The 16813-nt window shown below is 45.1% G+C and overlaps 3 non-coding genes across 3 annotated transcripts; 1 reads left to right on the top strand and 2 right to left on the bottom strand.

Moving 5' to 3' along the window:
* Positions 1 to 4124: 4124 nt before the first annotated feature.
* On the bottom strand, positions 4125 to 4206 carry trnas-aga (transfer RNA serine (anticodon AGA)). Its single transcript has one exon. It is a non-coding gene; the product is annotated as a tRNA-Ser (tRNA).
* Positions 4207 to 9922: 5716 nt separating this feature from the next.
* trnaa-ugc (transfer RNA alanine (anticodon UGC)) lies at positions 9923 to 9995 on the bottom strand. The gene has a single exon. It is a non-coding gene; the product is annotated as a tRNA-Ala (tRNA).
* Positions 9996 to 16645: 6650 nt separating this feature from the next.
* Positions 16646 to 16719, top strand: trnan-guu (transfer RNA asparagine (anticodon GUU)). The gene has a single exon. It is a non-coding gene; the product is annotated as a tRNA-Asn (tRNA).
* Positions 16720 to 16813: the final 94 nt, after the last annotated feature.

The following is a 16813-nucleotide window of genomic DNA, read 5'->3' as shown; positions in this document are numbered from 1 at the left end:
CATAAAATGACAGACGCAAAAAGCGTAAGTTCCTCCGCTAGTTTTGTCGCCTATCCGATTGCCATCGTCCGAGGTTTACTCTTGTATTTTTAAACTTCCCACCTACCTGAAAAACGACTGTCTGTATCCTCTTTCCATCGGGCAGAAAGCAGAAGAGCCTGAAAGAACGTATCACAGGCTCATGGATAGTTTCAATCCCACTGTTTTATCTACTGAATCGGTTCTTAGTACGATAAGGTGTACGTTTGTCCTCACAAGTCACCTCGTTATGATGCTGCACCTTATTATTTACCTGCGCTGTGCTTTCCCTGTCGCTGTTACACTTCATTCTGCACTCTGTTATTGCTTTACCTTGTGCGATCTCAACGCACTGTGTAATGATTTCATCTCCATGGACAGTATGAACGAGAAGGTTTTCACTGTATCTCGGTACATGTGTCTAAAATATAACAGTTTAAATTCCCATCGCGGCCGCAGTAGGGAGCCCCGGCCTCCCTTCAGCGCAGCGTTTCCCAGCTGCCAATGAAACACAACAGAAACAAATCTGCCGGATCACTGGCCGCCAGCCTGTCGGTTAACAGCCGGACGCGCTCGCCGATGCGCCGCAGAGACAAGTTTTGTGGAAAGTAGGAATAAATGGTTCAATTCTGCGTTGTAGAACGTGACCGACAATCGCTGCTGGGCGGGACTCGGTTTTTCACAATCTACATGACTGGTTTGCATCAGAGAGTCAAACAGAAAATGTTGGAAATACACCGTAGTCAGGACTCGAAGCTGCGCGAGGAAATCCCAATGGTTTCAGGGTGCATCGCCAAACAATTCGGCCACGACTACACACTCCCACTGATTTCCCTTCTGGCATTTATCCAAACGAAGGAAGTGCTGCGCCTGGCCGTTCACCTCCTCCCTCACAACATTCAGAGTCCCAAACAGTCCTTCCAGGTGAGGAAACACTTCAGCTGTGAGTTTCTCTGGGTCATATACTGTATCGGATGCTCCAATACGGCCTCATCTACAACTGCAAGACGCAAGATAGATTGGGGAAACATTTTGTGGAACAACTTTGCTCCGTCCGCAACGAGTAGGATTTCCCAATGGTCAACCATTTTAATTCCGCTGCGCATTCCCATTCTGACATGTTGGTCGTGGATTCCTCTACTGCCACGATGAAGCCACGCTCGGGATGGAGGAGCAACACTTCATATTCCGTCTGGGTAGCCCTCAATCTGATGGAATGAACGTCGATTTTTCTAACCCGCTAATCTCTCCATTCTCCTCTTTTTGCTTTAATTTTCTGTTCCGGATTCCCTCTTGAGTCTTCAGGTTTCCCCGCATGTTTACCGCCTCTCTCTAGTCAACCCGCCCCTCCAAACTGATCTCTGCCTTTCAACCCTTTTCCTTTTCCACCAATCACCGCCCAGCCTCTCAAATATTCCTCTTTACCCAGCATATCTAACTTCCATCTTAACCTGGCTTCTCCTATGGCCCCCAGTTTTCAATACTGCACTGTCCCCAACATATCTACCTCTTGTTCTCAACTGGCTCCACCTATCACCTCCCAGTTTTCAATCTCCCCTTTCCCCTACATATCTACATTCTTTCATCAAATTGCTTCACTTATCACCTCCCAGTTTTCAATCTCCCCTTTCCCCAACATATCTACCCTCCTTCCTCACCTGTCACCTCCCAGTTTTCAATACTCCCTTTCCCCAACATATCTACCCTCCTTCCTCACCTGTCACCTCCCAGTTTTCAATCTCCCCTTTCCCCAACATATCTACCCTCCTTCCTCACCTGTCACCTCCCAGTTTTCAATACTCCCCTTTTCCCATCATATCTACCCTCCTTCCTCACCTGTCACCTCCCAGTTTTCAATCTCCTTTCCCCAACATATCTACCCTCCTTCCTCACCTGGCTTCACCTATCACTTTGTAGCGTGAACCCCTTCTCTTCCCCAACTCTCTTATTCTGACTTCTTCCCACTTCCTTTCCAGTACTGATGAAGGAACATGATTTTTTATTCCTCTCCATAGATGCTGACTGACCTGCTGAGGTGCCCTAGTGTTTTGTGTGCGCTACTCTGATTCTTGTGCCAAAAGATACCCATCATTGATCGCCGCCCACCTGGTTTTTGATTCCTCCCCCCCCCCCCCTCCTTTCATTGCCATAGACTGCTGTCCTGGGCATTCCCCACAGTTCTGTTGTTCATATAACATAGAAACAAAAGTCCCGATGATAACAATCACAGTCACTCACTTGGTCTCACCAGATCCGCGGCTTTTCTTCTGCCTGATCACGTTCGCCCACTTTGTCTGAAACTGAAAAATACCTTATTTTCTCTCTTTCCCAGTGGTGACGAATGGGGCTCCGCCTGAAACATTATCTGTTTCCCTTTCTACAAATGTGACCGACCCGTGAACTTCGCAGAGGAGCAGCAAGTCGCCGCTTTATTTAACTTGCACGTTGATGTGAACAAGAAGCGAAACGTCCCTGCTCCTGGGTTCACAAAACGACCCGGAGAGTCGCAGTGAGATCCGTGAGGCAGTACCAGCGACCAGCCACTGGAGGGAACCGAGGGTCCGGGTCCTGTGTAGCAGCGCAGAACACTTCAGAGTTCAAAGTAAATTCAGTATCAAAGCACAAATATGCTACTATTAGATGCATATTCTCGAGAGGATTCACAGTAAGTGAAAGAAACAAAATATAATCAATGAAAGAGTGCACACAAGACGGACAATCAATGCAGAAAACATAACAGACTGAAAGTACAAAAACGCAAAATAATAATCAAATAAAGTTAACTAATGGAGCAGCAACCCTCCATGGAAAACATCCCCATAATCTGAGCAGACAGGGTGTGAAGAAGGAGACGTGGAACGCTTGGGTCAGAGTTGGAGACATCTTCCCAGAAACAGAGGGGTTCGTTGTGGCATTACAGGGCCAGGTGTTTAACACAAAAATGTTACAAATCCATAATAAAAGCCTAACAAATTAAAGTCGATAATTGCAGAAAATGACAAGAGACACCAGAAACAATCCAACACATTACAGGATGGAGCAACAGTTTAACTCAATCTGATTGCTTACACAGGGACAGTCAATTGACAAACATCACTGCTTTAAAATGCAAACTCAGAAACCTTACTATAAGTACAACCCTGTTCTAGATTAGGGTCAGAGTCGTACAATTATTTTATGACTGATCCATTACAGGACAATCCATAATAACCGTCTGCATATATAATATTACTGGATTAAAAGGCAATAACAACGTACATAATCGATATAGCCATTGCAAGCACACATAACCTACAACAATTAACAAGTGAAAAGCACCAGAACTATACTGAATTGAAAGAAACTGAAAGACGATCGAGCATGAACAGGGTATATATTGTCCCAATGGTAATATCAACAACTATCATCTCAAAGTCACTACACAATAGCATTAAACAGTTAGGCCAGCAAAGCAATATTTCTGTAAATCTGCTGAAAACCACTATACTATACACCAGTAGAATGGCCCGAAGTCCGGAGTTATTGAAGAATGAGTGTGCTTCAGCACCCCCGTACTTCAGGCTAACGTGAGCTGAGAAAGTAATAATAACAACAACAAAGCAAAAATGTCTCTAGCATGAAATGTCCAGTTTGAAAGTGAGTTGTGGAAACAGTCAGTGTTGGTGTGAGTGAAGTTCAGTGAATTGATCCTTCTGGTTCAAGTGGCGATAACATAAATTTAAACATGAAATACATTGGTGCCCTGTAAGAGTTTCTGTTGGTTTGATCGTCCATGTACAATATATTAAGTTTATGTCAACATGAATGTAAGCAAGACAGGTCGTGGTAGTGTTCTGTTTTCTATATGTGGGTTTTTAATGACTGTATTAGGAACACACGGAGCGTACAGCGAAAGCCACTGGATCAACAGCGTCCCTGAATAGACTGGAACCACCAGCATTTCGGATACAGTGCCGAACGCGCTGATGGATTGCGTCGTAGAGCCCACCTGAATAAAAGCGGAACTTCAGGTGCACTTCTGGTTTTGGAGGCGGCGAACACAGATCGGTGTTTCGACTGGCTTTTTACAATCTGCATCCGTAAGAGGAATCAAGGCGATACATACACGTAGTCGGCAGGATTCGAACCTGCGCGGGGAAACCCCAATGGATTTCTAGTCCATCGCCTTAACCACTCGGCCACGACTACAAGTTCTTCACAGCTGGATTCAAATCCCGGAGTCAGATAAACAGGGTTGATCCTGAACTAAAAGCGGGGATTGCTGGAAATATTCAGCAGATCTGTTAGCGTCTGAGAAAAGAGAAACCGAATTCACGTTCAGCTCCATGACCTTTCACCAGGAAATCAGTGCACTGAATTGGATGGAGTCTCAGTCAGAGCAGAATCGGAAGATGTAGAATTCTTCTGCGGGGATTAAGAAACTCCTCGGCTAAGACGACCCTGATGGGAGTATTTTATAGGTTTTCGGATTGTAGCCACGGATCTGGTCTACAATTTACAGCGGGAGACAGAAAAAAAACATGTAAGAAAGATCAGATTACGTCAGAGGGAGTATTTCAAAAAGCATATAGATGGAAAATCAAGTTGATGAATGCGTGAAATGCCTCCGAGATATCTGTTTGGTTGAGCCTACTGGGGAATAAACAATTCAGCACTGGGTGTTGTGTTGTGTATTGTTTGGACTACGTTGTTTTTAAATTGCCTCTAACTTGACTGCAGTCTGGACAGCTGTTGTGAACAAGCCAAGGTAGATAATCCATCAATGGATTAAACACACAGTAGTAATTAAAGCACGCTGCTGTTCAGAAGCGATTGGTGTTTGAATTCTGCTAATGAGTGGCCTCAGAATGGTCGAAGGCTCCACTGAAGGTTGCATGTAGGACGAAGTGTGTAAAGGAAATGAGGCTAATGTATGTTGGTATTTGCTTGGTGTGGAGAATAATACTCATCGCATTGATACTTCAAGCATATCTGACAAGGGAACTCCAAGTTGCAATTCTTTTTGGTTTTTAATGTTTTAAAAAAGTTATTAAACTATGGGCTCTGTTATCCAAGACTATTAAATATTATATGGGTTTAGCTAATGACGTTTTGCAGAATCCATCCCTTTTGGAATAAAGTTTGGAACTGAGGTTTAAATGGATATGTTTTACTTCCCATGTTATTATTGCTTTGCTCTTTGTTCTGATGGTTACACAAGGTATTTCCCCCGGTGTTGTTGTTTTTTTTTAAGGCTAATTTTAATAAGTTCAGTGTTTGAAAAGCACATGCCATTCTAAATTTTTTTTGTTGATCGTTTAATTTCTTATAGCTATGTTCTATTTTAAAATTATTAATTCCTGTTAAATTCCTTGATATATGGTATGAAATTAGTTACGTTATCATGTTTCTTCACGCTTTTGTTATGACATTATTTTTAAATCCTTATCGGTATTTTTTGATATAGTCATGAATTCTGCTGTTCCTTTTGTGCTATATTCACTGAGACAAAGAGTAATGTGATCCCCACAATTTTCCGTGGATGAAAAAGGAGGAGATGTTGGCCACGGAAGATTTCAAATATGTAACATAACATAGAACTCGAATGGCTCAAGGACAGTGGAAGCAGACAGAACAAGTGTCTTTGTACCAGCCATGTACTTGGAAGTGAACATGTAATTTTGTGGAACCGTTTTACATCTTCCATTTTATGAGATGAAAATTTTGGTTGTTTTAAAATTAAACAACGTTGCTTCAGGTAAATTGCGGGTTAAGAAATCTTTTCCAAATTAGAAGTTATTGTGAAGTGTTTTTGATATAACATAACATGCAAATGTGTGAATGTTGGGGTCAATCCCTGCCTGGAGTGATTGAAACTGTCACAATGGCGGGGGAAGGAGGGCGGTTGGCGTAGATGGTGGACCCAACAGGAAGACACAGACACTGAAGTACAAGGAACGGGACTTGACTAGGGCAGGGACGTGACAGGATGCAAACGAGCACGAACGAGAACACAGACTTGGGTTAGGACATGGACAAGACAGGGAACCCGGACAAGGAACTAAGCACTAGGAGCCTAGCCTTGGGCTCCGAGCCAGAGACTGGACAAAGAGCCAGAACCTGAGTCTGGACTAGGGCTCGGGCCCTAGAACCAGGCAAGGACAGGACATAACTACAGGACAGGACGTGGCTGGGGTCTAGAGTCTTGGGGCTTGAGGCTGGGGTCTTGGACTTGGCTCTTGAAGCCTGCAGGCTGGGGTCTTGGCTCTTGGTTCTTGAGGCCTGCAGAGGCTGATAACTCGAAGGCTGAAACTCGGAGACAGACTGCGAACTGTACATAAACATAGAGCCGGGATTTATACTTCGAAAAGCCGGGACTCATCTTTAACACGACACAAACATGAGACAGGACAGTACATAGACAGAGAGCGAGGACTTATCCTTAGACAAGCCAGAACTCAACTTCATCTGCACACCAAGGTGGGACACGTCCATCTGTCGGGTAACGGCAGAACGGCCGGACTTACCCAACAGAGGCAAAGACAAGGCAAGACAAGACAGGACCCCATGCAGGGCAACGGCAGAACTGCCTGACTTACCCCACGGAGGCGTGGACAAGACAAGACAGATCTCCCCACAGGCAACGGAAGAAACGGCTTGACTTACCCCCACGGAGGCAAGGACAAGAAGAAATAAACACCAAAGAACTACAGAAAGTGCCACCTCTGCATTGGGGTTGCTCCGAGTCGCAGTTCGGCCAGCAACCTCAGCTGACTACAGAAACAACCGGATCCGTACATAGCTCGGAGTGGCTGGCAGCCTCTCAGCTGGCCCTGGAAACAGCCGAATCCATACCACAAAGACAGCTCCGACTACCGACAGCAAGCCTCCATGAAGAGATGGTTCTCCAACGCGACCTTAAGATGGGAAGTGGCCGCTCGAGCCTTCCACAGGCAGGTTGCTCCCAGGGGATCATGACAAGACAAACCAGCAGCCCGCACTCAACCCCAAGGCTACTTATGTTCCAAGCCACAAGATGGGAAACAGGTGCCTATGATTAACTCAATCAAAACAAGGGACATTTGGAAGACCGGGAGTCCTGAGTCCACGGACTGGACTGTGAACCGGAATGCAGACTTCACGGAGCGGACCATGACACAAACTGGTTCCTGAAGGGAACAAAGAGCCATAAATTACTGATTGACGCTTGCTGGGAAGAGGGCAATTAATGGTTGCTGACCTGGAGCAGAGTCAACAAACAGGAGAATTCAAACCAATCAGATGGCCTACAGTCAATGACACTGGAATGGGATAACTGAACTGGAAAATATGAATATAAAAGTGGAAACTTCGAATGTGCTAGCAGCAATAACTCTTTCTAGAAACCCACCATCGCAAGGAAGAACTCCCAAGTCGGTGACTGAGAGAAGAAAGGATGGATCACTTGGCTAACTGAGATGCCCTAGTTTGGTGATATAGATGAGAAAATTAGTCTGAGTGAGTATTGGTATAGCGGGAACAGCAGAATTCCTGTTCTAAGTTGTTGGCCCGGTGTCGACACAGTTACGTTGTTGTTTATGCAGAGACAATGAAGTGCGAGTTTTGATTACCGTATTTACAGAGTGAATTTCCTAACCTAGTTTGATAGGACTATCGATGGACAGGAACGAAAATACTCTTCCAGATGCACTTCAAAAATTCCATTTCTTATCTTGCCTAAAAAATGATCTGGTTAATTTTGGAGAAGTTGAAATGTCTGATTGCTGTAATCCTATCTACAAAATGACATTTCTGTGTGATTTGCCAGCAGATCTGCTCCTCAGAATTTTACCAGCTATGGAGAGAATTACAGTATAATCCCAGCAATGTGGTTGTTGGTGGTTATTTTATTTATTCCTAAACTCAACTCATACTTACATATTCATCGGCTTTTCTAAAGAACATGAACAATCAGAATTTTCTTTCCCATTTGCTGATGCGTGAGGCCGGCGCCATTTGCAGGAATAAAACCTGCTGCAGAGTGAGGATTGATCCGACAGAGAGCAGCTCGGGATCTGGTGGAATCACATGGCGCATGGGAGCCGCTTCGCTACTCGAAACTCCCGCAACATGGAGCGACAGTGGTATAGGGATGAGCACAGCTGCCTTTCAAGCAGCTCACCCGGGTTCGATTCCCGGCGATCGCCGTGAGTTGTACCTGTTTTTCAGCACTTGTCACATAAACGCCTCGGTCTGGAATCACTCAGCCACATCACTTCCTTCTCTATGAAATGACATTTCTGCCCGTCGTTCTTCTGCCATTTTAGACCAGTTTTTCTCTTCCCTATTTGTCTTACCGTCATCGTATATTGGGGTCGCCCTATCAGAGATGTCCCCCGTTTCACTTCCCACCCATCTTCTTCTTCTCTCATCATTTCTAATTAAGTGTCAAGATCAGAAAGCGTAATCCCGTTTCATCACTCACAAATGTTTCTTGAGGTGATGAGTGTTTCCAGTATTTTCTGTTCAATCTGTTCAATACCAGACACAGCTTCATGCAGCGGAGAACCGGATGTGTTGGACAAACGCTGAGCACAACAGCAATTGTCGTTTTACCCTCGAAGTTCTCAACAAATCTCAGAAAGTGATGAAGTGAGTGGACGGAAATTTCAGTTAGAAGTACAAGTTTTTCTTTTTAAGTTAAATGTGTGTTCTGTACACAGGTGACGTGACGGCGATTTGCGGTAAAAAAAATCTGTTGAAGAATAGCAGACGGTGGTTTCGACGTGTCGGCCTCTGCATAACGGGCCCAGCACATTCCCGCTGCGCTATACTGCTGATAGGTAAATATCTCTGTTCTTCTCCTGTCTTTCTATTTGTAAATTTTGACGCTTTCCCCCGATTATCTATTGTTTTGTTTGTTGGATTATTTTCCCTGTCTAATTTCTCTCGTGTCTCTCTCACGCTTTTACCTTCCTCCCCGTCCTCTTTTCCCTGTTCGTCACTTCCTGCCCCATCCGGTTATTATCCGGTCTCTGTGCTCCGACCCAGCCGGATATCTCGTCCCCGACATTTCAGCAACGGATCTGATTTTCATTATCATTCTGGCCCTATTCCTACGGCCCTGCAGTCAGACACGCTGGTTATCTCCCTCTGTGTCTCCTTGCCTTCCTTCTCTCTGTCAGCGGGCTGTTATTTAGGCTATAAACACAGGTGCTGGAAATCCCAAGCACAGAATGCCGGAGCAAATCACCAGGTCAGACAGCATCTCTGGGGAGCAGTAAACAGTCGATGTTTCGTGCGAGATGCCGCCTGGCCCGCTGAATTTCTCCTCCATTTGTGGATGCTATTTCGGTCAGTCTCCGACATAACGAGCAGCGACCGCAGTCTGAGGTGCAGCGGAGAATACACCCACACTCCGGGATTTATTTTGTCCAATCCCGAGTCTCGTTCACCTCCCAATCCGTCCATATGATCGAATGAAGATCAGAATTCCGTCAGTTTTCAATAGTCCGCAAATCACTGGGTCTGAATGTGAAAGTGAGCTGCTGTCAGCAGTTCTCTCTCCCCTCTGTAGAGTCCTGCCGTCGGATGTCCTGCGATTCTCGTACCAGACGGTTTAGCAAGTGGTTAGAGCTCGCTCAATGATGCTCCTGTGAAATAAAAACAGATTGAAGAGGGGTTGGGGAGGTCTCACTGAAGCCAGGAAGTGGACACACCGGTGCGCTTTCTTGCTGTTCTTTGTGGCGTTCAGAGCGCAGGTTTGGTGGTCCACTCTCTCTCTCTCTGGAGGAGCCGTTTATTTGCAGTGATGAGCGGTCCCCTGGCCTAATCAATCATCTCCTTAGTCTTGTCCACGTTGAGACTCAACGCATCATTGTGCTGACTGCAAACCTGAAGATTGGGTTTGAGTTTTGCAATATTCAAAATTCAATGCTCACCAGCGTGGAGATGCCGGGGATCGAACCCGGGAGTCTCATACATGCAAAGCATGCGCTCTTCCACTGAGCTACATCCCCACTTAAAATGCAGAAGTGTTCAGGTCCAAACCTTCCTGCATATCACAATTGAGCAGTGCGACACAGATAATGTCTGATGGCCACAGTCATTCGGCGCCGAGTCTGCTGCACCATCCAGTGCGATCATACTTAATCCTTGTTCAGTTCTCTTCTTAAACACCATGATAATTTTTGTGGAAGGAAACCAATTAGACTCCAGCAGAATGATCACGAAAAAGGAAACACATACCACATTCTGAAGGATAATTTCAATCTCGCTGTTCTGTCTATTGAATGGTTTCCTTGTGAAAAAAGGTGGACGCTTGACCTCACAATCTACCCCGTTATGACACTCCACCTTATTGTTTACCCGCACTGTGCTTTCTCTGTCGCTGTTGCACTTTATTCTGCATTTTATTATTTATTTTCCTTGTTCTCTCTCAAGGAACTGTGTAATGATATGATGTCTATGAATAGTATGAAAGAGAAGCTTTTGTCACATATTGTATCTAGGTACGGCAGCAGAAAGGGAGCACGGACACAGAACACGGACACTAAACACGGGGACAAAAAGAGACAGTTCCGAACTCAACGATAGATAGTTTCTTCCCTTGGCGTGGCAATGCTCCACTCTCACTCCAGCGGTTGAACTTGATGGGGATACTGACGAGGATGCAGGCGACGGTTTCAGGCAGGAAGGGAACGGAACAGTCCAGCAAACAATCCCTGGTTTGCAGAGGTATTTATGTGCCAGACCAAAATGAGAATCGCCCCTGCTATTTCTGCACTAACCTTCAACAAGGACAAAGGGATACCTTACGAGGCCATGAAGTATTTACACCCCAATTTGCCCCCTCTTTTGCAATCAGAGTATTGCCCATAACCTCACTAATGTTTTACCTTAGTTATATAGATCGTGCGTCCGTTTCCTGAGAAAATTAAAGTAAAACAATATTCTTTTAAGTTCTCCCTAATCTCCTTTGGTTCCATTTACAGATGACCACGCTGACCATCGTGAAGGCCAATGTTGTTTCCTCGCTATCCTTTTGCTCTTAATATATCTGTAGAATCCCTTGGGATTCTCCTTCCAGTTGTCTGCCAAAGCAAACTTATACTTTCCTTTCCTCTCCTAATTTTCCCTTTAAGTGTTGTTTGCATTCTTTGCATGATTAAAGCATCATGCGTCCCTCGTCCCTGGTCTATCAAGGTGCACACTCGTGTCCCAGTCTATCGAAGAGGGCGAAATCCTCAAAACTGTCAAAATATGTAAGCACATCATTCTCATTCCACCGCTGGCTATTGATGTCACTTTCTGCAGAAAGAAGGAGCAAGTCGTTGTTCTCCATGGCCAGAGACACCGTATCTGTATCTGTATCACACAACCGAGTTAATCATGGGGCGATACATTCCCCAGTCTTTTGAACAATTTTGTCCCGCGTATCCACCTATTCCTCGCCTCGGCGCCCCAGTCACTTTGTGTCGTCCCGTCGCCTCCCATAACTGAACAGGCTGACGCGCTTGGGAAGCGGATTCATCTGTGCCGGATGGACTTCATTGCAGAGATATGAAAGAGGTAGCTGAACAGATGGTGCATCTTTTCAAGAATCACTAGATTCAGAAATGTTTCCGGAAAGTGGAAAATTGAAACTCTCTCTCCACCTTTCGAAGAATGGAAGGGGGCAACAACCATATGGCCTGATTTCAGTGTTTAACATGATGTTGGAGTCCATTATTAAGCATTATTTTACAAATAAATTATTTTCTTGTCAACTGATTTTTCAATAAGGAGAAAATTCAGACATTAGGTACAAATGAAGTTAGGTGTCCTTGTGCAGGATTCCCCAAATGCTGACTTGCAGCTTGAGTTGGGAGTAAGGAGGTAAATACAATGTTCGCATTCAGTTTGAGAGGACACAGGTACAGTGTAATCTCATTTTAGAAAGGCAGAGACGAGTCACGATCACGTGATGCGTGGATTTATTCAAGAGGTAACAAGTAGGCATGGTGCAGGGTTTATCAGTAAATTTGAGTATGTTTCACAAAACAGGCAGGTCAAAAACATTTCTACACATTAGTCTCTGTACAGTGTAAGAGTGTGGGTTTCATTTCGTACCTGTCAATCTCTGGTGTAGGTGAGACTGGAGGTTCATTCTGTACCTGTCAGTCTCTGGTGCAAATGAGACTGGGGGTTCATTCTGTACCTGTCAGTCTCTGGTACAGTGTGAGAGTGTGGGGTTCATTCTGTATCAGTCAGTCTCTGGTACAATGTGAGAGTGTGGGCTTCACTCTGTACCTCTCACTGTCTGGTACAGTGTTAGAGTGTGGGGTTCATTCTGTACCTGTCAGTCTCTGGTACAGTGTGAGTGTGTGGGGTTCATTCTGTACCTGTCAGTCTCTGGTACAGTGTGAGGGTGTGGGGTTCATTCTGTACCTGTCAGTCTCTGTTACAGTGTGAGAGTGTGGGCTTCATTCTGTATCCATCAATCTCTGGCACAAACTGAGAGCGTGGGGTTCAATCTATAACTGTCAGTTCCTGGTATAGTGCAGAGGTTTAGTGCACAGTTTACCTCGAAGTAATGTTAATTCAGTTTCACTACTGCAGTTGATAAATTTGTTTAAATCTTCTTTGAACAATTAGACACAATGATCCGCATGAATACAGTATCTCAGAATCAATGCTATCAGTCAATAACAGCATCAGACACAGGAGCAGTGTTATGTGACTGGGCCCATGGAGTCTGCTCCTCCATTCGATCGTGGCTGATTTATTATCCCTCCCAACCCTATTCTCCTGCCGTCTTTCCATAATGTGTGACACTCTTAATATTTAAGAACTTACCTACGTCCGCTTTAAATAGACCCAGTAACTTTACCACCAGAGCCGTCCGTTTTTAATATACAAATTACTTGGCTTCCTCAGCAATGAATGCCACAGATTCCTATCTTCTATTTCCGTAGATAATGCATTCCGTTCGGTGCAGTCCTCTGCCACAATCCTGTCCCAGAGAATAAAGCTGTGGGTCTGCGCCAATCTTTTCACCTCCTGCCCAACAATGTGAAACAGCATCCGCATCTCACCAAATGGATTCATCTCCCTAAGGTACAAAGTTGAAAGATTAAACGAAATTTATTACCGAAGTATATACTCGTAACCACATGAGCATCCACTGTAAATACAATGAAACACAATAGAATCAATGAAAGACCGCACTCAAGAAAGACAGCAGACGAGCGATGTGCAAAAGACTATAAACTATGCAAATACAATAAAGAACAAACGAAATATTAATAATAAATAAATAATCAATAAATGTCGAGAACATGAACAGACTTGAAAGTGAGTTTATGGGTTGTGGGTACAGTTCAGTGTTGGGTGAATGAAGCTATCCATTCTTCTTCAGGAGTCTGATGGTTGCGGGGTGATGGGTCTGTTGATGTGTTACCTCCTTCCTGATGGAGCTGTGTGAAGAGAGTATGACCTGCATGGTCGCGGCCCTCTATTCCGTGTAGATGCGCTCAGCGGTGGGGAGGGGCATAACTGTGCTGGACTGGACTCTATCCATTACGCTTTCTGGGCTTTTCCATACAAGGACACTGGCGGTTCCATGTCAGGTCCTCTTGCCACCAGTCAATATAATCTCCACCACACATCTGTTGAAGTCTGTCAAATCTTTAGATGACATGTAGAGCACCGCCGTGCCTTCTTTGTAACAGGAGGTATGTGCCGGGCCCAGGAGAGAGAATCTGAAATGATAACACTGAGGAAGTTATATTTCCTCCTTCATCCTTCCCTCGCTGCTGCTCCCTCGTCCCTCACCATCCGCACTGCGCTCTCACTTGGCTTCTGGCATAGATTCCCTTCTCACTTCTTTCATTTAATTTCGTGAGCTGAGTTTGTCAACTCGCTCCTATAACGCTACTTCCGTGATAGCTCAACTACCTAAAATGTTTCCAGTGCTTCTTACGGTGTTGTCTTCCACAGCACCGTCTCTTCAAAGGCATAACACGCTGCCAGGAGGTTATGACCGTCGCGTAATTATTGATGTCCGCATGCAACGAATATTTAGACAGGTCCTCTGAGGTATTTCCAGACCTGTTTTTTTTTATATCCCTCTGTTTTGTCACATTTAGACTTTCAGTTTTCCAGCGTAAATGTGCGTGTGTGTGTGTGTGTGTGCGCGCGCGCGCGCGCGCGCGCCTCTGGTGTGTGTCTGTGTGTGTATGTTTGTCTCTGTGTGTGTTGTTTGTGTGGGTGTGAGATTCACCAGCAGATATAATTTCAATTTAATATTTGGGAACTCATTCCCAGACCAGAGAAACAACTCGTATCAAGAGTCTGCCTCTGGAAGGGAAAGGGTCAGTTTCGTAAATCAAAAAAGGTACTTTAATTACATTTTCTGTGGCTGGTTTTGGTATGTGTTAATAGCTTTTATTGAATTAATCAATCCGAATTTTATTTTTACCACATAAGAACATTTCTCAGAATATCTACTTAAAAAGCAGAGAAGATAGCTGCACGACGCAGCACGCAGTGGCCACTCCGGAATGAATATCTGTAATCTGTCAAGTAGGGTGCCGTGCACAATCCTGATTTGATGGAGGCGGACGTGAGAAACACAGAGGAACATCTGGTGAAACTTCTGACATGTCTGTTTCGCTGCCGCTATACTGTGCGATCCAGAATCTCCAGAGGGGAAGGCCCCGAATCCTCAGCGTTGCCTGTTGCTTGGCGGCTGGGGCCAGGGTCGAAGCTCTCGGCAGAGATGGTGCCCGGTGCTCGGTGTCGGAGACTCGAAGTTTTTGGACGGACTCAGAATCGGCTGTAATCGAATGCTTCCAGGATGCTGCATCGGCAAGCTGGAGGTTCATGGCAGGTAGAGATTTTCATCCTTCTACCATCTGCGTGAGATGATGGGGCTATCGGGACTCTGAGACATTTTTTTTTTACCGTGCCCATGGCCTGCTCTGTATCAAATTACGGTATTGTTTTGCACTGTTGTAACTATACATGTATGTTATAATTATGCGTCTTTTTGTCAGTTTTGGTCTTGGTCTGTCTTGTATTTCTGTGATATCATACTGGAGGAACATTGTATCATTTCTTAATGCAGGCATTACTAAATGACAATAAACGAGGACGGAGTATCCTCATAATCTAATCTAATCAAAGATTTGGGGAGATGTTATGAGGAAGCAGATTCAGCGGTTTGCCAAGTGAGATAGAAGACACGGATCAACACATACAAAATGCTGGAGGAACAGGCAGCATCTATGGAAAAGAGAACAGTCGACGTTTCAGGCCGAGATCCTTCAGCAGGACTGGAGCAATAAAAAGATGAGTGGTAGAATTAAAATGTAGGGAAAGGAAAGGATGAAGCCAAGTGAGTGGTGAAACCGGGAGGGGCTGGGCAGAGCAAACAGTTGGGAAGTTGTTTTGCGAAAGAGATACAGGACTGGAAAAGAGGGAGTCTGATAGGAGAGGACAGAAGGCCATGGAAGAAAGGAAACGGAGGAGGAGCACCAGGGGAGGCGATGGACAGGCAAGGAATTCAATCCCCGGCATCTCCAGGTTGGTGACTGTGAATTTAAAAAAATCGGTGGGAAATCCCAGATGTTGAAATTCCGAGCAACACACACAAAATGCTGGAGTAACTCAGCAGACCAGGGGATAAGCAACTGCCTGCCTGTCTTCACACCGTCCCACGTGGAGAGTTAAAACCCGACCCTTACTGTTTCAGTTACAAAGCTGTGGTGGTGAAATGGAAAACCCGCCCCGCGTGGCAGGGAGGTGCGAAGCATCAGCGATACTCCACATCTCCCCATCTGTCACTCACTGGTCCGGCCGTGATGGTCTGAACATGACACCAACAGGTAATCCCGGTGGAGGAGTTGCTGCGTTTGAGGTGAGTGCTTGCAGTACATCAACGTCGCGAGTTCCGCTCACAAGGTGAACTGCGGGTTCAACACTGAAGGAACTCCGACATTCATTCAATCATCAGGACAGGATTAGGAAGTTAATGGCACCTCGGCTGAAAACGTCCTATTTATTAAAAATGAGCTTACCAGTGGGATGAATTGTCCGTCTAGACAATTAAGTGAAGTAAAACACATTTCGCGGGTGAAATATCGGGAACGAGGTGCAAGACGGGATAGAACACAAAAGGCACGGAGATAATAACCAGATGGGCCAGAAAGTGGGGAAACAAGAAAGAAAGGTGGAGAAAAAGAGAAAGAGGAAAAACAGGGAATGAACAAAAGAAATGAAGTACGTTTGAGTTTGTATACGAGAAAGAGACGGAATGGACCCAGACATATACTGGCACAGACCCAGAGCATGACATGTACAGACACAGGCATATACAGACAGAGAACCAGACCCAGACATTTACAGACACAGGCATAAACACATACATACATTCACACAAAACATCGCGCAACATTCACAGTTCTACAATTCTTAATAATCCCTGTAGCAGAGTGGCGCAGCGGAAGCGTGCTGGGTCCATAACCCAGAGGTCAATGGATCGAAACCATCCTCTGCTATATTCTCTGTTGGCGGCAGCAGATATTCATCCTCATGTTTTGAAACACCAATGTGTCACATCATACATCTAGAGAGGAAACCGCATTTCAATTGAAATTCTTCATTTAATCGTACTTGTTCAATTCTTGTCTCTGTGGCGCAATCGGTGAGCGCGTTCGGCTGTTAACCGAAAGGTTGGTGGTTCGAGCCCACCCAGGGACGCTAGTATTCCGGTATTTTTTTCTCTCTCTCTTGTAACCGAGAAAATGTTCAGCAGCATCTATGGAATAAAGTACACAGTCAGTGTTTCAGGCCG

The sequence above is a fragment of the Mobula birostris genome, chromosome 28 (assembly GCF_030028105.1).
Source record: "Mobula birostris isolate sMobBir1 chromosome 28, sMobBir1.hap1, whole genome shotgun sequence".
Classification (NCBI taxonomy): Eukaryota; Metazoa; Chordata; class Chondrichthyes; order Myliobatiformes; family Myliobatidae; genus Mobula; species Mobula birostris.
This window is presented reverse-complemented; position numbering and strand designations above follow the sequence as displayed.